This window comes from Semicossyphus pulcher, unplaced genomic scaffold, assembly GCF_022749685.1.
Source record: "Semicossyphus pulcher isolate SPU_LCO1_2020_fin unplaced genomic scaffold, fSemPul1.0.p SCAF_22, whole genome shotgun sequence".
In the NCBI taxonomy this organism is placed as follows: domain Eukaryota; kingdom Metazoa; phylum Chordata; class Actinopteri; order Labriformes; family Labridae; genus Semicossyphus; species Semicossyphus pulcher.
This window is the reverse complement of record NW_027211696.1, coordinates 15213476-15229266: the sequence shown is the minus strand read 5'-3', so window position 1 is coordinate 15229266 and position 15791 is coordinate 15213476. Positions and strand designations below refer to the sequence as shown.

Below are 15791 nucleotides of genomic sequence, written 5' to 3'. Positions count from 1 at the left end.
GGCGCTTCCTGTTGCTAGTTTACCAAAGTTGCCTGGCGGTACTTCTGCTTCCCTTGGTAGCGACCCATATGTGTTTTTAATTGCTCTGTCTGCTTAAAATTTGCTTTAATTCAAGTAAATTTTACAAAGAAAACATAAAAACGATGGACAGGAATCGTGTCCTGGTATTAGCAGCGGCTCTTCGCCTGGAAATTGTACCCTCGAAAAAACTAAACGACACACTTCTCTTCCGCCATTGTTGTTGACAAAGTTGATACATGAAGTCCCACTCCTTCTTGATTTTGATTGGTTGGTGAGGGAGAAGTGACATTGACGAGCGCGGCAGTGTTCCAAAAGTTGAACTATTTTCAACTGAGAGCGTTGTGAGTACAGCGACAAAAACAGCTGACGCCGAGGGCGCTTTTGCCGACAGTAAGCTCTGAAAACAGCATTGGTTTTGTATTGAAAACAGGCGCTGCCAGCGCTGTTAATGGACACAGAACCATATTTAGCTTTAAAATTGCCTGATGTCTGTCTCAATTTTTGCTTTCCTTTGTCTTTTCAGTCACTGAGTAATATGGAGGCGGTCAAATGATCATATGTTAGATTCCCTTTGTTTATACGACTATAAATATGAAACGCAGCCATGTGACAATAAAACAGCAAAGGAGCTTCACAGACTGATTGGGACATAAGAGGCAAATGGCAGCCGTGTGAAAATAGTCTGTGGCAGGAGGAAAAATATAAGGTTTTACATAGCAACCCATCAAGCAAGAGAAACAAGGGGAATATAAGCTAATATGTAGCAATTTAGCCGTGTGTGCATGTGTGACGGTGCAGTTTCTCTATTCATTAAAAGTGCTGACGTTCCAAGTGCCAGGCCGAGGATGAAAGGAAATTGGAAGCTGAAGAGGAAACGCATGCAGATGGAAAAATATTATAGGACCCGCTGTTTGAAGGCTGTGTTAATGTTGAAATGACAAAGGAAATTCCATGAGACAGTTTATGTTCAGCATGACTAATCCCTATAGCATACCATAAGGCACCAGATGGCACCAACAGCCATATTTGCTTTTTGCATCCGCGCCGACAAAGAACAAAATCCTGCAGAGCAACGGCGGGATCTTTATGCTGATCATTTTCATCCTCATAATCGTCTTCATTGTGATCATGTTAATCTTCATTACTGTGTCATCATCAGTTATCGACACCATCTAGGGATCGTAGTAATTCTCTTCCTATATCCTCATCGCCTCGTTCAGAGCTCTCCGAATGCCTCCAATATTGTTTCAAAGATTGATTTCATCCCTCATTTTAGATGTAGGAGTTCAGTCTGTTTCAGGAACCTCGACTATGTGACATCGCTAATTCTTTCTCCCAACTTGTTCCTGTATTTTCATCCATTCAAAGTTTCCATAGATTCCAGATCTCTTTGATGAGCTTGCAAACAACTATATCCAACTTAATCAGCAATCAAAACTCATATATTGTCCTATATTTGTTCTACTTTACACTGACCAGTTCTGAATTTTGAAGGCCAACACTGATTAACATAATTATCCAGGATTTCACAGGCATTTTCTATTGGCTGGTGCAAGCTGTTTGTCTTCTGACATCACTTCTGGTCGATTTCAGTGTCAGGACTCCAAATATGATGAGTACAAACTGAATGACACTAAAGTCAATAGCCATGAAATGCTTTTTTTTTATCACTGCAGGTGCACATTCAATGCTAACCATATGCACGAGGGAGAATCGACACATTACTTACTGCATTACGGCTGCTGCAGCAGTAAGACTCAATGGATAAAAGGCAGGGGGATCACGATCTCATTGTAAAAAATCAGTGATGACACAAACATCAGTAACAAGTACTACAGTAAAAGATGACTTCAGATGTTTATAAAACATTGCAGACCTCAGGGGGTTCATATTTTGAATATCAAGTTTGGTAACGCAGGGAAATAAGACGATTGGTCAAATTTTCAGAGAAGTTTCGGCACTTGGCCGAAATTGCAAGGTCGAGAAAATCCTAGCTTGGCATTTATGTTTTCTTATAGTAACTTACCGGCTGGTATTCATACCAATAACAATAAATGTGTGATAAGCCGGTATTGGTTGATACATTAAAGAAGGGGTGTTATGCTGTTTGACATTTAAAGACATATGTATCATTTTATAATGCTGAACACATGTCACAAAGTTCAGCCTCAGCAGGCTTCGTAGAGCTGGCCAATCAGAAGAAAGTGGGCTTGTAGGGGCGGGGTTTCTTAAAGGGACAGAGCTGACTGAGTCGTTTCAGGCAGAGGCTGTATGAGGGCCTGCACAGAGCACCAGGGTGAGAAAAGTAATGAGTTTTTTTAAACTGTAAATTATGCTAAGCTACTCCTCAGGAATCACAGAGTGAAATATGAAGCTTTACATTAGCATAATACCCCCCCACCCCCACCCCCCCTTTAAGATGTACATCGTAAGAAAGGGCTCAAAAGCTAAGCAAATTGCTTTAAACAGCTGTACTATCAGCAAACAGCAGTTAACAGAACATCTGTCGAGAACTATTTTCAGCCATGGATTAAAATGTATTTAGTGAACTATTTGCTTTAATCCCGAAGAAAGTCCTGCTGCTGAACATAAAGACAAAAGTGACGTTCTTCATGGTAATGAAAAAAACATTTTTAAAAACAAGGAGGTCTATGGCACAGAAAAAAAGACACAAGAAGCTTTGGCTTTACAAGAAATACTGAGTACAATCAGTTTCTTGTTGTTTTACAGTAACATATCAGCACTATCCTGAAATCTGTTTACACCTTTACATTCTCTTTTAAATGTAACATAAAGATACAGTTAACATCTGCTTCTTCTTCTTTTGAATCCCTCCTGTATTTACAGTAACCCGTGACATTTGTCTGCGAGGCCTGTACAGTGTTCATAGTCTGCAAAGTGCTGCGAGCAAGTTGCCAAGTAAACATAAACAAACAAAAGTTTGTGTCGGCTGTTGCATAAGACTCTCACCGGCTTTATCCTTGTCTGACTGCTTTCCCGGTTCCTGCAGTGATGTCAGCCATGATCCCTAATTACTTCCAGAAACAGTTGTACAGGGTTTGACTCCTTATATTAAATCTGAATCTGGGGTAAGTAGTCTGTCGTCACTAGGTGACAAATTATTTTCTATAAGAGACAGTCTTTCAGTTTGGTTTGAGATTTAACACTGCAGCACAGTAGAAGTGTTCCTGTACATTAATGTGCGACATACAGTGTAAATAAATCATTTTAGCATCTTTAACACACTTCGCTGTAGGCTGGCACTTTCACCTTCCAAGTGCACTGCTACAGAACAGACTGATGCACATATGCACAGTGTAACTCAGGTAATAAAAACAGTACTAATGCACTGCTAGTGCCTCATATGTTGTGTTAGTTTATTTTCCCTACTTACTACACTGAACACATGGCATAAAGAGTGCTCAGTCACAGGGTGAAACAGCAGAATGAGGACACACTAATAAATCTCAGGGATTTCTGGGATATTATAGACATCAGTGTTTCTGAGTGATTCTTTACACTTTAATGTATTTTAGAAGATAATACACATACAAATAATGCACAAACGAATAAAACTCAATATAAGTCATGCATTACCTATTGAAATTCATACATTACATATTCAGACATATATTTAATATACAGGTAGTGCACTGCTTTTCTTTCTGTGTTTTAATTTATGAGGCCTGAATGGTTTTACATCCTCATCCCACAGCTAAAACACAAGCTTATAAGTAATGTTTTGGCTACAACAAGTAACGTAACGTGTTAGTTCTCCAATTCAAGTAATCTGTTGTTTAGTTATTTTTTCATAAAAAGTCATCCGTTACTGGAAAATTATATGCCATATTTCCCTTTTCCTTTTATCCCAGAAGCACTGTTTCTGTTTCTCTCCTACTTCTTGGCAGGTAGCTGTGTACCAGCAGAGGGTAAACACAGGTGTGTCAGTGCGCATGCGTGGCTAGCTAATTCAACTAGCGAGATGGCAGAGAAGATAGCGTTTACTTTGTGGACACATTCTCATTATTTAAAATTTTTGGACTAAAGGGACAAGAACAACATGATGGTGAAATGTAAGTTGTGTGCTCGTCAGTTGTGAGGAGCTCGACTTCAAATTTGAAGTAGCATCTGCAGCTAAACACAGCTCCGCTACATTAGTGGGACTAAGAGCCCGTGTTATATTGTTTGCTGTGCCTTATGCTGTCAGATTGTTAGCATAATAAAGAGCTATAAAGGTTATACTGCGTCTGTTATTCCTGTTATTAGGCTGCAGAGTTAAAGATTATGGGCCGTAAACTAGGCTACGCAATGTAGAGTCAATAGATTCAAAAGTCCTTTTTACACTGCGATTCCGCCTCGGCTCTGCCGTCATGCAGCCTTTGCCATTTAATATTGGACCAAGCAACGCTGGCGTAAAGCTGCTCCAGTTCATTTTTGGTAACGCAAAAGTAATGTAATGCATTTCTTTTCTCAGGAGGTGACGTAGTAACGTAACAAGTTACATTTTAATGCCAGTCATCTTGTAATGTAATGAGTTACTGTTAAAAGTAATGTTGTCATGAGTTCTTATTGTTTAATTTTGTATTTAATATATTGTGTTGTTGTCTTGATTTAGTCTTGTTTAGTTATGTAATTCATTTGTGTTTCATTGTCTAGAGATTTTCTGCTTGAGTTCTGCTATCACAGTCCTGAGTTTGGTTTTTAGTGTTTCCTGTTTTATTTTGTAGTTCTTGCCCTATGTATGTTTTGTCTTGTTTTACTTCCTGCCTTTGTGCGTTTTCCCGCCTGTTGGATTATGTGCCCTGCCCTTATTGTTTTCACCTGCTCCCTTGATTGTCTCACCTGTGCCCGATTAGTTTCACCTCCCCAGTGTATTTAGTCTTTGTCTTCCCTTGTCCCTGTGCTAGTTCGTTGTCGTCTGTCCATGTCCATGCATCCTGTCATTCTCAGTGATCTCAGTGTTCCCTGGATTTTTCACCTTCTGTTTTATTTGGATTATTTATTGCCTGTTTTGTTGGACCTTTTTTACCATTGGATTTTGTTTGCCTGCCCCCCTTGGATTCCTCATATGAGTAAGCCTTTTGTTTCGCCTTCTGCCTTTTTGTTTAAATAAATTCTTATTTCAGTCTGCATCTGGGTCCTCAACCATTTGTTTAAACCCTAAACCCCTGACAAATGTTACCCAATACTGCTTTTAATATAAATATATAACTGTAAAACGTTCTGGAATTATAAAACATGTTTGGCCAAACAAAATGTTTCTATGGTGATGATAATTGGTTTCATACAGGACTCACAATAAGGCTGTTTGCTGCAGTGAGCCCCTTATTTAACTAATCCAAAGACCTTGAGAAACAGGCTGTGGCATTTGACAGCGCAAACAATGCCCCGTCATCATGTTACTGATATGTCAGCGGGGCACTCAAGGACTGTGAAAGAGCCTGCCCCTGTTGCAGCTGCTGTTTTCTTCTGATTGCCTGAGCTAACTGTGGAGATTTGCGTCAAAGATTTGTACAAAAAAAACCAACTCCCTGGGAGAGGCAGTGCAGTAAAACATAATTCTCCTGAATGTAGTCGCTGCAGGATGGAAAAAAATCACAACATTCATGTCGTTAATTTTCTTGAAATACTGACCTTCAGTCCACTTATCTTACATTTCCTCTCAACCCTCCGCTTCCCTTCATTCAAATGAGCTGAAATAGAGCAGACTGCAAATGGATAACGCTGTGTTAAAAATGAGATTCTCCTTTTCATCCATCCTTAATTGTTTTTTTCTCACTCCCCTGGCACTCACTGTATTAGAGAGCAGTTTAGGAGGCAGGGAAATTGCATGAAAGTGTCCCCTCAAGCCAGTTTTTCACAACAAACTTCAGGAAAAAAAATCTTAGTTTTACAAATTTACACCAAAGAAAAAAAACCCTCATATTTGCTTTGTTGTATTGACGCAGATAAACCCTTTCTGTTTTTTCGTAGACACACAATTGTGAGAAAAAAGTTAGTTTTCTTTCCTTTGGTATTTCCAGTGTTTACGGTCAGCAGACATCCCTGTAACTGGCTTTCATGCCTCAGCTGATGTCCCTCTCTTGTGTAGCTCTGACAGAAAATTTGAGACACCAGTGTACCAGCAGTACCTGCTTCTATGAATCACTGCAACCCTGAGAAACTGGCCAGTGGTCACATGAAGGGGTACTCCACAGCGACAGGTTAACCAGAAAGCAGTTCAGTTCAGATTAAGGTTAACACTCCTGTCTTGCTGACTCTCTGCCTCCCTCCATGTCTAGCATCCTTGTAAGACTGGAGAGCTCCTCTGAGGTTTAATTGCATGTTGACCCTGAAGGTCTCCCTCTGTGTGTGGGTGTGTGTGTGATGGCGAGCGAGTGTGTGTGTTCCCTTGAGACATAGAGCTCACAGAAGCACCAATCATTTCCTCTCGCATGTTTCAAGAGGAACAGGAAGTGGTCAAAAATGTGAGGTGTAGGGCAGCTGGGCATTATGGGAGCAGGTGACAATGCAATTAGAACGACAATATACAGTATAGTATTCGTGTATGTATGTGTGTCCATTTAGACATCTATCTGTAAGCTTGTAAATATTCTGTTGGTATATGAATTTTGTCATGTGTAAGCCTGGCACATACATGTTTCTATTTTACCTGTTCGCACATGAATTTGACATCCTAAATCAGTGACCTTACATTTTAATGAGAGACTATAAGGACTGTGCATCTGCAAACATTTTCAGAGACCAATATTTGAGCTGTTACACAAATTATTAAGGGAATAATAATGGTCCTGGAATGGAGCCCTGTGGAACCCCACAGCTCAATCAGGCTTTGTCGGAGTACCAACCAGAAACACAAAATAACTGACTTCAATTGGAGACATACTTTTAAAACTTTTTCTATCGAGCATCCTGAAAACCATATTGATGCAATTTAAAATATATATATATTAGGGAAACAGGGATTGAGAAAAACAGGGGCCGATACCACTGTTTAAAACAACAATTTTGCATATGGCCGATGCTTTTTTCAATAATTTAAATATTTTTGTAATTATTAAAGCCCTCGTCTGGATAAGGGGCCAAAATTAACTTTAATTAAAAAATAATGAATGTATTCAGGCCTTCATCACACTCTTTCAGATTCATCTTTTTATTTAAACTTCTTTCACATAAAAATAAAAAAACTTTTTCAAAGAATAACTGCCTGAAAAGTCTCTTTAGCCTGTTTTAGAATAACCTGTCATAGTACTAACATTTTTCAGTGCTTATTTAGCCTAAGACATTTTTTTCTGAAAACATGAATACTTTTATGTTACAATTAAATTTACTGCACAATTAAAGCAGTTAAACAATAAAAACATCGGCTACAGCCATCAGCACATGCCACCTTATTTGCCTATTGGCCGATCTGGCAACACTGTCGTTATCGTCCAATTCCGATGTTCAGCCGATGCATCCGGGCATCCCTAAAATATATACAGTATATTGTTAACTGTATAAAAAGCTTTTGAAAGATCTTTAAAAATGTGCAGCGTTAGCAGAGCCAGTAGAAGTAGAATCATTTTTCTGGAAACCATACTTTTGTTTGTGAAAAATAGAATAATAACTGAGATAAAATGAATCTTTTGTATGGATTTTTTTCTGATATGTTTTGAAAAACAGGACGAAATAGACATGGGTCTATTAAAAACAACATTTTGTTTGTTAGTGTGTCTGTGTGGTTCTGTCTGTAGTGTACTTGCAGAATTACATAAGTGTGTGGGTGGTAATGTTAATGTCGAAGTTTGTGGGTACTATGAACAGTTTCTATTGCTTGTGGCCTGTTGCAACACTGAAGACATGCAAGTGAAGAACATGCAGAAATATGCAGCCAAGAGGCAGAGAAGCGGACATTACTAACTGCTCTGACTCTTACGTTGTTGTTACTCATACAGAAGTTGCTCCAAACTCTGGTGAGCACAGAGGCAGAAAGGAAACGGCAAAAAAAGACCACAAAAAACATCTTTTAATTTCACTTTTAAAGAAACAAAAGTCGGCCGCACAGCTCAGAGTCTGTTTCACAAATGCAGGTATTTATACTGGGGCTTAAACGCCTGTGTTTTATTGAGCCTGGGCTACTATGTCACCTTACGAAACGCTCCACACACACACGCACACAGACACAGTTTCCACTGGGACACAGCTTAACATCCAAACTGACAAATCCTTACACGCAGTGTCTGGCTGGAGGGCAGTGAATGACATCAAAGTTGTTTCTGTCAAGGTCACAAGCTGTGCGGACTGGTTCTGCTTGGGTGTGGGGCAGGTGACGCTTCCGACGCACACACACTGAGGACTGCAGTTGAGACACGGCAGCCATTTTATTTTAAGGTCTGCGCGTTTCACAACATGAAGTTTAGAGCCAACTGACCTACATACACAATGAACACAGGCTGTGGCACGATTGATTTAATGAACTTCAGCCTGTTTTCAAACTGGTAGCAACATAATGATAATAGCTAAAGGAACCCAATGCAGTCACACGCATCAGGTCATCTTTCATTATATAAGCGTCTGCTATTCTGTTGTAACACATTACGATTCAATATTGCCTTTATAATGGTACAATATAGATGTATAATGCACTCCTAATTGAACTCTTTATCTAGAATTGACCTTATTGATATCAAGGCTACCAGGCATATTTTATATCATATCTTTCTCCCCAGTATTTTTTTGTTTTCATGCAAAATTTATGATAGAAAAATATTATGGTGCATCCAGTTTTTCCCACACATTTTTTGAGACTATGGGCGGTGGACTCCGAACTTTAGCTTCAGGCTTTAAACTAAATACACATAGACGTGTGGCCTGCAGTTGCGTTACTTATATGTTATGTTGTCTACCATGTTTAAATGTATGTTTAATCAACGTGATTTAACTTTTGGAAACGAAATCTCGCTGTATCCCACTTCCTGTCTTTACACACGTCCTCATGCCGTGTGTGTACTGCAGGTGAAGCCACTACATCGGGTCGTACCAGCCCGTATCTGTAGCCACAGTGTTAACAAGCAACGGGACGAGGCGCCGCCGATAACGACAGCCTGATCATCCCGCCGACATCACGTCACGTGCTTGTTTACAGTATACAGGCAGCTGACAGGCTCTGCATGCTCAGCGGTGATGAAGAGCTGCACTAATGTTAGACAGACTTTTTTTTGTAGATTAGTGATGGAAAACGAGAAAACGGCGAGTGCTCCTTTTGCCACAAGCAACAATAAAGTAGCAGCTCTACTTGTTTCAGTTAATTTGCCTCACAATCGCTCGTCCTGCAATGTGACTCGCACATGCGCACTTCAGAACCAAAGTGTAAAAATATTTTCGGTTCATTATGAAACTGCGGCGGGACAAATTGCTGCCTCAGTCTAGGTAATTAAAGGGAAACGCTGCGTGCACCATAAAGTGAATCTGGCTTTTAACAGTTATGTTGGCAAATAAAATAAAGTGATACCACCCGTCTCTAGCGGATTGCACCATGTCCATTTCCAGAGTCAAATTCTCGCAGTTACATTTTTATTCATATCGTATCAATAATTGAACATCATAAACATGATCATCGAGCCAGGACGTGTAAAAAATAAGTAGAGCGCAGCTGTTATTTCAATGTGTCAGACACAGAATTTAGTAGTATTAGAACAGCTTGTATCAGAAGATTCCCAATATTAAAAAGACTCTGATTGGGATCTAGAAACACCCCTTTTACATTCACCAATGAATCAAATCAACATCTTAACGCAGTCTGAACAAAAACAGCATTTGATGCATCACAAAGGTTTCATTTGTGCTACTTTGTGAGATACTTTTTTCTGATACAGTAATTCTGTCCACATCCTGTAGCTCTCACTCTTCTTCAGCTTTCCTCTGCGTTGCAGTATTTTTTTATTGTATCCCTTTTCCAAGCAGCAAAGGGTAATTAATTCTTTATACACACTGTTCTACATGCTCCATGAAGCCTAAACAGCCCGTCTCTCAGAGGACACATCTTTTCAGAATTACCTCGGCACATTGTGTAGCTACACATATTTACCGTATCTGTTTACTGTAAGGAGACACATAAGAAATGCTGTAGCTCACAGTGTGTTGAGTGTTATCAGTGTTAATGAGTTGCAAAAGAAATCAATCTAAAACAGCTTCATAAATTCTGTATTGGTCCGAATATAAGATTACTTTTTTTAAAGACTGTTTGAGGACCAAATTCGTTTTTAACAACTTTATTTTACCTTTTAATTAAAATCGTGTTTCAATATCTTTTAAAAGAAATTGTCACATTTAAATTATATTAAATACTGTTAAAAATGTCAATAAATCATTAACCATCAAAGTGAAGTGAGGTCTATTTAAAGAGCAGGCTTCAAACAGCTGGATGACAGCTCTGGTGACATGCATACCTTTGTTTCGTTTGTCAGCAACACACTCTCACACTCTCCTGTCAATCTCATGGAAGCGGCCATGTTTATTGGCTGCTTGACAGTTGTTAAATAACTCTGCTGCATTCATAACAGTTATCTTAAAATTGACATCACTGCTCCGCCTCAGTTGTTGGTTAACTTGTCCGACTTTTGAGCCACTTTGTTCCGGACGATCACCGTGTCTCTGCATCTTTCATCCCCCTGGCTCTGTAGCTGTGAGTGACAGCTGACCTCGGTCATGATGGGTACACTCCTTTTACAGATGAGTGGCGCCGTCTACTGTTGTGAACGTACAGTAAATTGTAGGCATGCACGATATTGGATCTTTTGCTGATATAACGATATTTTCCAACACTTTATGCCAATTGCCGATATATTAGGCAGATGTGTTTTTCCTTCTAATTGCAGAGAACATCAAGTCTCCTCTGTTGTGGAATTCATATCATGCCTACTCTTATAGTAAACGCATGAATAACATAATACAGTGCTTTTTAAAATGTGCACATTAACTGGGCAATATAAGAAAACTACTTAAACTTAGGTTATGTAGAAAATGCCATATTTATTTGTTTGTAACATTTTCTTTTCTTTTTTATTTCGGGAATCATTAAGCATTTTGGCAAAATTTAAGCGTTGTTTTATCGGCGGAAAATATCAACCATCAAGTCACAATCTGCAGATACCAATAACGTGCATCCCTAGTAAATTGGCATTAAAAGTCTAGACCCCGAATATAAGACGACCCCACTTTTTCAGATGTAATTCAAGGGTTAAAAACCCGTCTTATGTTCGGACCAATAGTGCTGCATTCCTGCCTTTTGTTTATCTTGAAGTCAAATTCCTTTACGTTAAACATTCATGCTTCAGAAAAAACAATTACACTGGGTGAACAAAGTATTTCCAATCATACAGATATAGAAAAAATAAAGACACTCTGCGTAACGTTCCCACTTTTGAATCTTAACGTTTTACAACAAAAGTTGGAAAATAACACTAGATCTGTTTCCCCCACCAGCCTTCTTTTTTTTTTTATTGATGCCTGGTAACATGGGACAGCACCAGACTAGACAGGCCTAACAGAAGACATAAAGTACCTCTGAGGGGGGAGAGCTGTTGCTGGAATATGTTTTGTCAGAGTGCCTGTGTCAGCAAGGCGCCATACACTACGTATTGACAGTTAAAAGTCTCTTGTACTCTTCCTCCCGAGTCAAGGGAACAGTGACAGTTCGTAAGAAATGTGAAAGCAGGACAGAAATCTGTGTTCCCAATCGTAACAAAGAAAAAAATACAGTATGTGCAGGAAAAGTCAGAAAAACAGGAGTGCGTTTAGAAGAGCACACTGCGGAAAGTGAATGAGCTCCAGTTCTAAGTACACTGTTTATACTGTAGTGAACTGAAATGGCCCTATAGTGTTAACAAGACAATCTCCAATCCTCACCGGCCATCACACCCAACACTCGCTAAAAGGCTCTCGCATTGGCATGATCACATTAAGCTCCCTGTAATCTCTGCAGTAGATGAAGGCTACTTAACAAGCTGCCTTAAGCTCTTCAGCAGGATTTCTGTCAGCCACCAGGAGCCCACAGCGTGCACAGACGGACACCCTGACTGACAGACCAGAACGCGGGGAAGAATCTACACAAGCCCTCTGAAGCTGATTGGGGGAGATTTACAATCTGGCGCGCGAGTGGGTGGAAAATAGGAAATGTGCCAATAGCTTGTTAGCTCCTGGCTTGTACACACTGTTTGCACACTATGTTTATGTGTTTGGTGCTTTGGCAGCAGATGTCACTCGGTAGCGGCGCTCTATTCTGACTAACTGAAGATAATTGGTAACATCTTCAGAGAGAGATTAATACATCAGCCACGAGGGGTTTATTTAGACTTATACATATAAGGACTCTGCACAATACATAAGGAAAGAAGTAAACGACGTTAGCTTTGCAGCTAAACGAATCAATCCCAAATTCTGCCTCCTCACACTTCCTTTCCCTTCCTAACAATGGCATTACATTGTTAGGAATATTGATGATACGCTGACAGATTCAACACTGTCTCGTGAAAGAACTCATAAATCCACAGCAGTGTGCAGAACTGCTATCTTCAAAAGGGGACTAAAAAACATCTGTTGGTGAATGTTTTATAATCCTATCAGAAAGACAGATGTGTTCTGAACACAGCAGCAGCAGCAGCGAACGCGAACAGAAGGAGAAATACAATCATCCGCGAGCACACTCTTTGTCTCACACACACACACATGCACAATTTCTGCATTTGCGTGGACTCGAGTAAAAAAAGATTCTTCCTCAGCGGTTACGTGAAATCGATGAGACAAGAGAGCTGGTTTTCGTTATTGGGTTAAAGGATTATGAGAAAGGAGGTTAACACAGGTAGATTTCTGTGAGGGCTTTTTTAACATCTTTGGGCGTGAAGAAAAGACTATTACGCTGCAATGTCGCAGGACTAAAAGAAAAAACAAATCACACTTAATACAAATAATTTAGCAGGTATTTCATCACTTAAATGTTGACCTGATGATCGTGCTACAGGAAAACTTAGGGGATCACTGATGCTGTTCTAAAGTATCCGGTAGGGGATATTTAAGTTTGTACCAAATGTCACGGTAATCCTGATTAAAAGTCAGGAGATTAAAAGAGTCAGTAGGCTATCCTGTCAGGGTAGATGCATAAACTTTTCACCAGATAAGGGAACATTCTTAGAAGTCAAAGGAAAACCGAAAGCCGATAAAATTTGGCGTCTTTGGACCGTAAATATGTGAACAAAACTTGATGGAAATCTACACAACAATTGTCAAGATGGTTTGGGCGAGACCGGAGAAGTCGACTGATGATGACATAACAGTTGAGCTACGCTGCTTGCATGGCTAAAGAATTAAAACTAAAGAACTTAAATGGTTAAAAGAAAAGTACCTACACTGGTTCAAAAACTTTGTAGGGAAGATATCAGAACGCTCTAACTTATATACATGTTGCATGTAAAATTACGGAAGCCCTAAGCAGACATGTAAGGCAAGACAGCACATTTCATACTCAAGGGCAACTCAATGTGCTTCACACAAATAAAACAGGCATCAAGAGGAAGATAAAAACAACATGCTCAAACAAATATATTATTGGAATGATAAAATATAGTTTAAATAGTGAGTTTATAAAATTATACTAAAACATCATTAAAAAATATATATAAAAATGATGCATCCATACTTTTAATTACTCCCGTAATAACGAATCATTTCCGGTTGTTTTATTGAGATCTTGTTATCCTGAGAAAACAACGCTGCACCAGCTATAATTTTGTTTTCTAGATCGCCTGAAAATGATGCCATTATCACGAATAACCAGCTTTGTTATCCTGAGATCTTACTGAAATTAACGAGATGAATAAGTCGACATTTTCATTTACTTAGTTTTCCCGAGACAACGAATAATTTCCGGTTGTTTTCTTGATATCTAGACCTTTTTATCTTGTTATCTCGAGATAACAGCGCAGGTTTGTTGTTTTCTCAAGATCGCAACTTATTTTTCTTATCTCAGGATAACAAAGCTGGTTTCCTCGTGATAACGGGATCATTTTCTGATTATCTAGAAAACAAAATAATAGCTGGGGCAGTGTTATCTCGAGATAACAAGATTAATAAACCGGAAATTACTCTTTATCACGAGAAAATGGAGTAAATAAAATGCATGGATGCATGGCTGCTTAGGGCTTCCGTATAAAATAGCATTTAGGAATAATCTTAATATTTTTGCACATTTCCTGTACTGGAAAAGTTCTGACAGTAATTTGTAATAAATCAAAATGCTGATAGTTTATCAGTAAAATGTATAATGATATAGAAGACAACCAAACCAATCCTATTTGTGTGCACGTACCGGAGAGGAAATATGAAATCATTACATGTTGCTGAAGCAGGCCTCACACAGCTGTCAAACCTCTCCCCACATAACCTCCGCCCAGCCCCAGCTAATGCTGCTAATAGCCTAAAGGACACGTCTGACACTACCTGTGATAATGCTACCTGTAGACAGCTCATGCTTCCTCTTGGCACCAAAATAAACTCATCTCCCCGGGGCACGAAGGAGATGTCTGCATCCTCGCCCAGGAAAGTAAAATTAAAATTGCAACAAACATCCGAATAAACTCACGGAGGAGTACGCTGGATCTAAGAATTAGGGAAATCAGGGAACGTTTTTTTAAGTTTTAGATGAAAGTTTTTCAGTTTTCCTTCCTCGCAAAAACATCTGCAGAGACGACGCAGATGGAGAAAAACAACCTGGATTTTCTTTTTTGTTTTTTCCAAACCAATAAACTAACAGAAATGAAATATTGAAGAGCCTGTGAGCCGCATGGAGACGGTGAAAAAGCCTATACCGAACACTCAGAAGGCACTCCCGGCCTCTAAAAGAGTGAACATGCACACAATCGTACATTCAATCTGAAACTTTTACATTTCAGTTCTTAGCTGAATTGAATATTTGAGTGTGATTGCAGTGCTTCTGATAAAAGCACCATTTGATAACGCAACCCCACACTGCACTCTGATATATCCAGCCTCATTCATTATGGATGCCACGGGTCATTTTTAGTCCCTTCCTTTTAACAAATAAAATAGTAATAATAGAAGACATTACCCCGAAGCCGTGAGGCTGGATTTAAATGGCATTTGAAATCTCCTTTTACTGTAACAGGTAGACCGCACGCCCAGAGGATTACTCTCTCTGAGCGAGGGGCTTGTGCGTATACATATTTTAGTATGTGTGGGTGACTGGGTGGGCCTGGAGCACATTCGTACACACATTTACCGTATGTGGACATGTATGTGTCCTTGATTGTATGTTTTATTGCTACATTCCTGCTCTGTTATGGTAGGCAGAATGTGTGTTTGTGTGCGCTTTGAAGGAGCCGGCTAATGACAGCTTTTTTCTTTTATGTCCTATCTGCCCTCGTCCCTCCTACATCCGTGGTCAGACAGTCTCTAGGGTACGAGTTATGGCAGTGGAGATATACTGACCAATTTCCTCTGACAAGAATCCACATCATGCTGTACTAATGTCTCTTCTCTTCCCTTCCCATCTCTTCGCCTCTCTCTCTCTCTCTATTAGCTTTTCGACAACAAACTGAAGGACACTCACGACTTGTCTTGAAGTAAGAAGAACCCCCGCTTTCTCACAAACTACCAAGTATATCCAACACACACAGCCATGTTATTGGGTCATTAAAGCCGGGGTTGGCAATTTTGGGGAAAGACGAGAACTAGCGATGTAAGCTGGGTTCTGAACTGAAAATGTCTAGAGCAAT

At 39.6% G+C, this 15791-nt stretch overlaps 1 protein-coding gene across 2 annotated transcripts in view; it reads right to left on the bottom strand.

Moving 5' to 3' along the window:
* fibcd1b (fibrinogen C domain containing 1b) overlaps positions 1–15791 on the bottom strand; it is a 143679-nt gene that overhangs the window by 55435 nt on the left and 72453 nt on the right. The gene's annotated exons all lie outside the window — the stretch shown is intronic.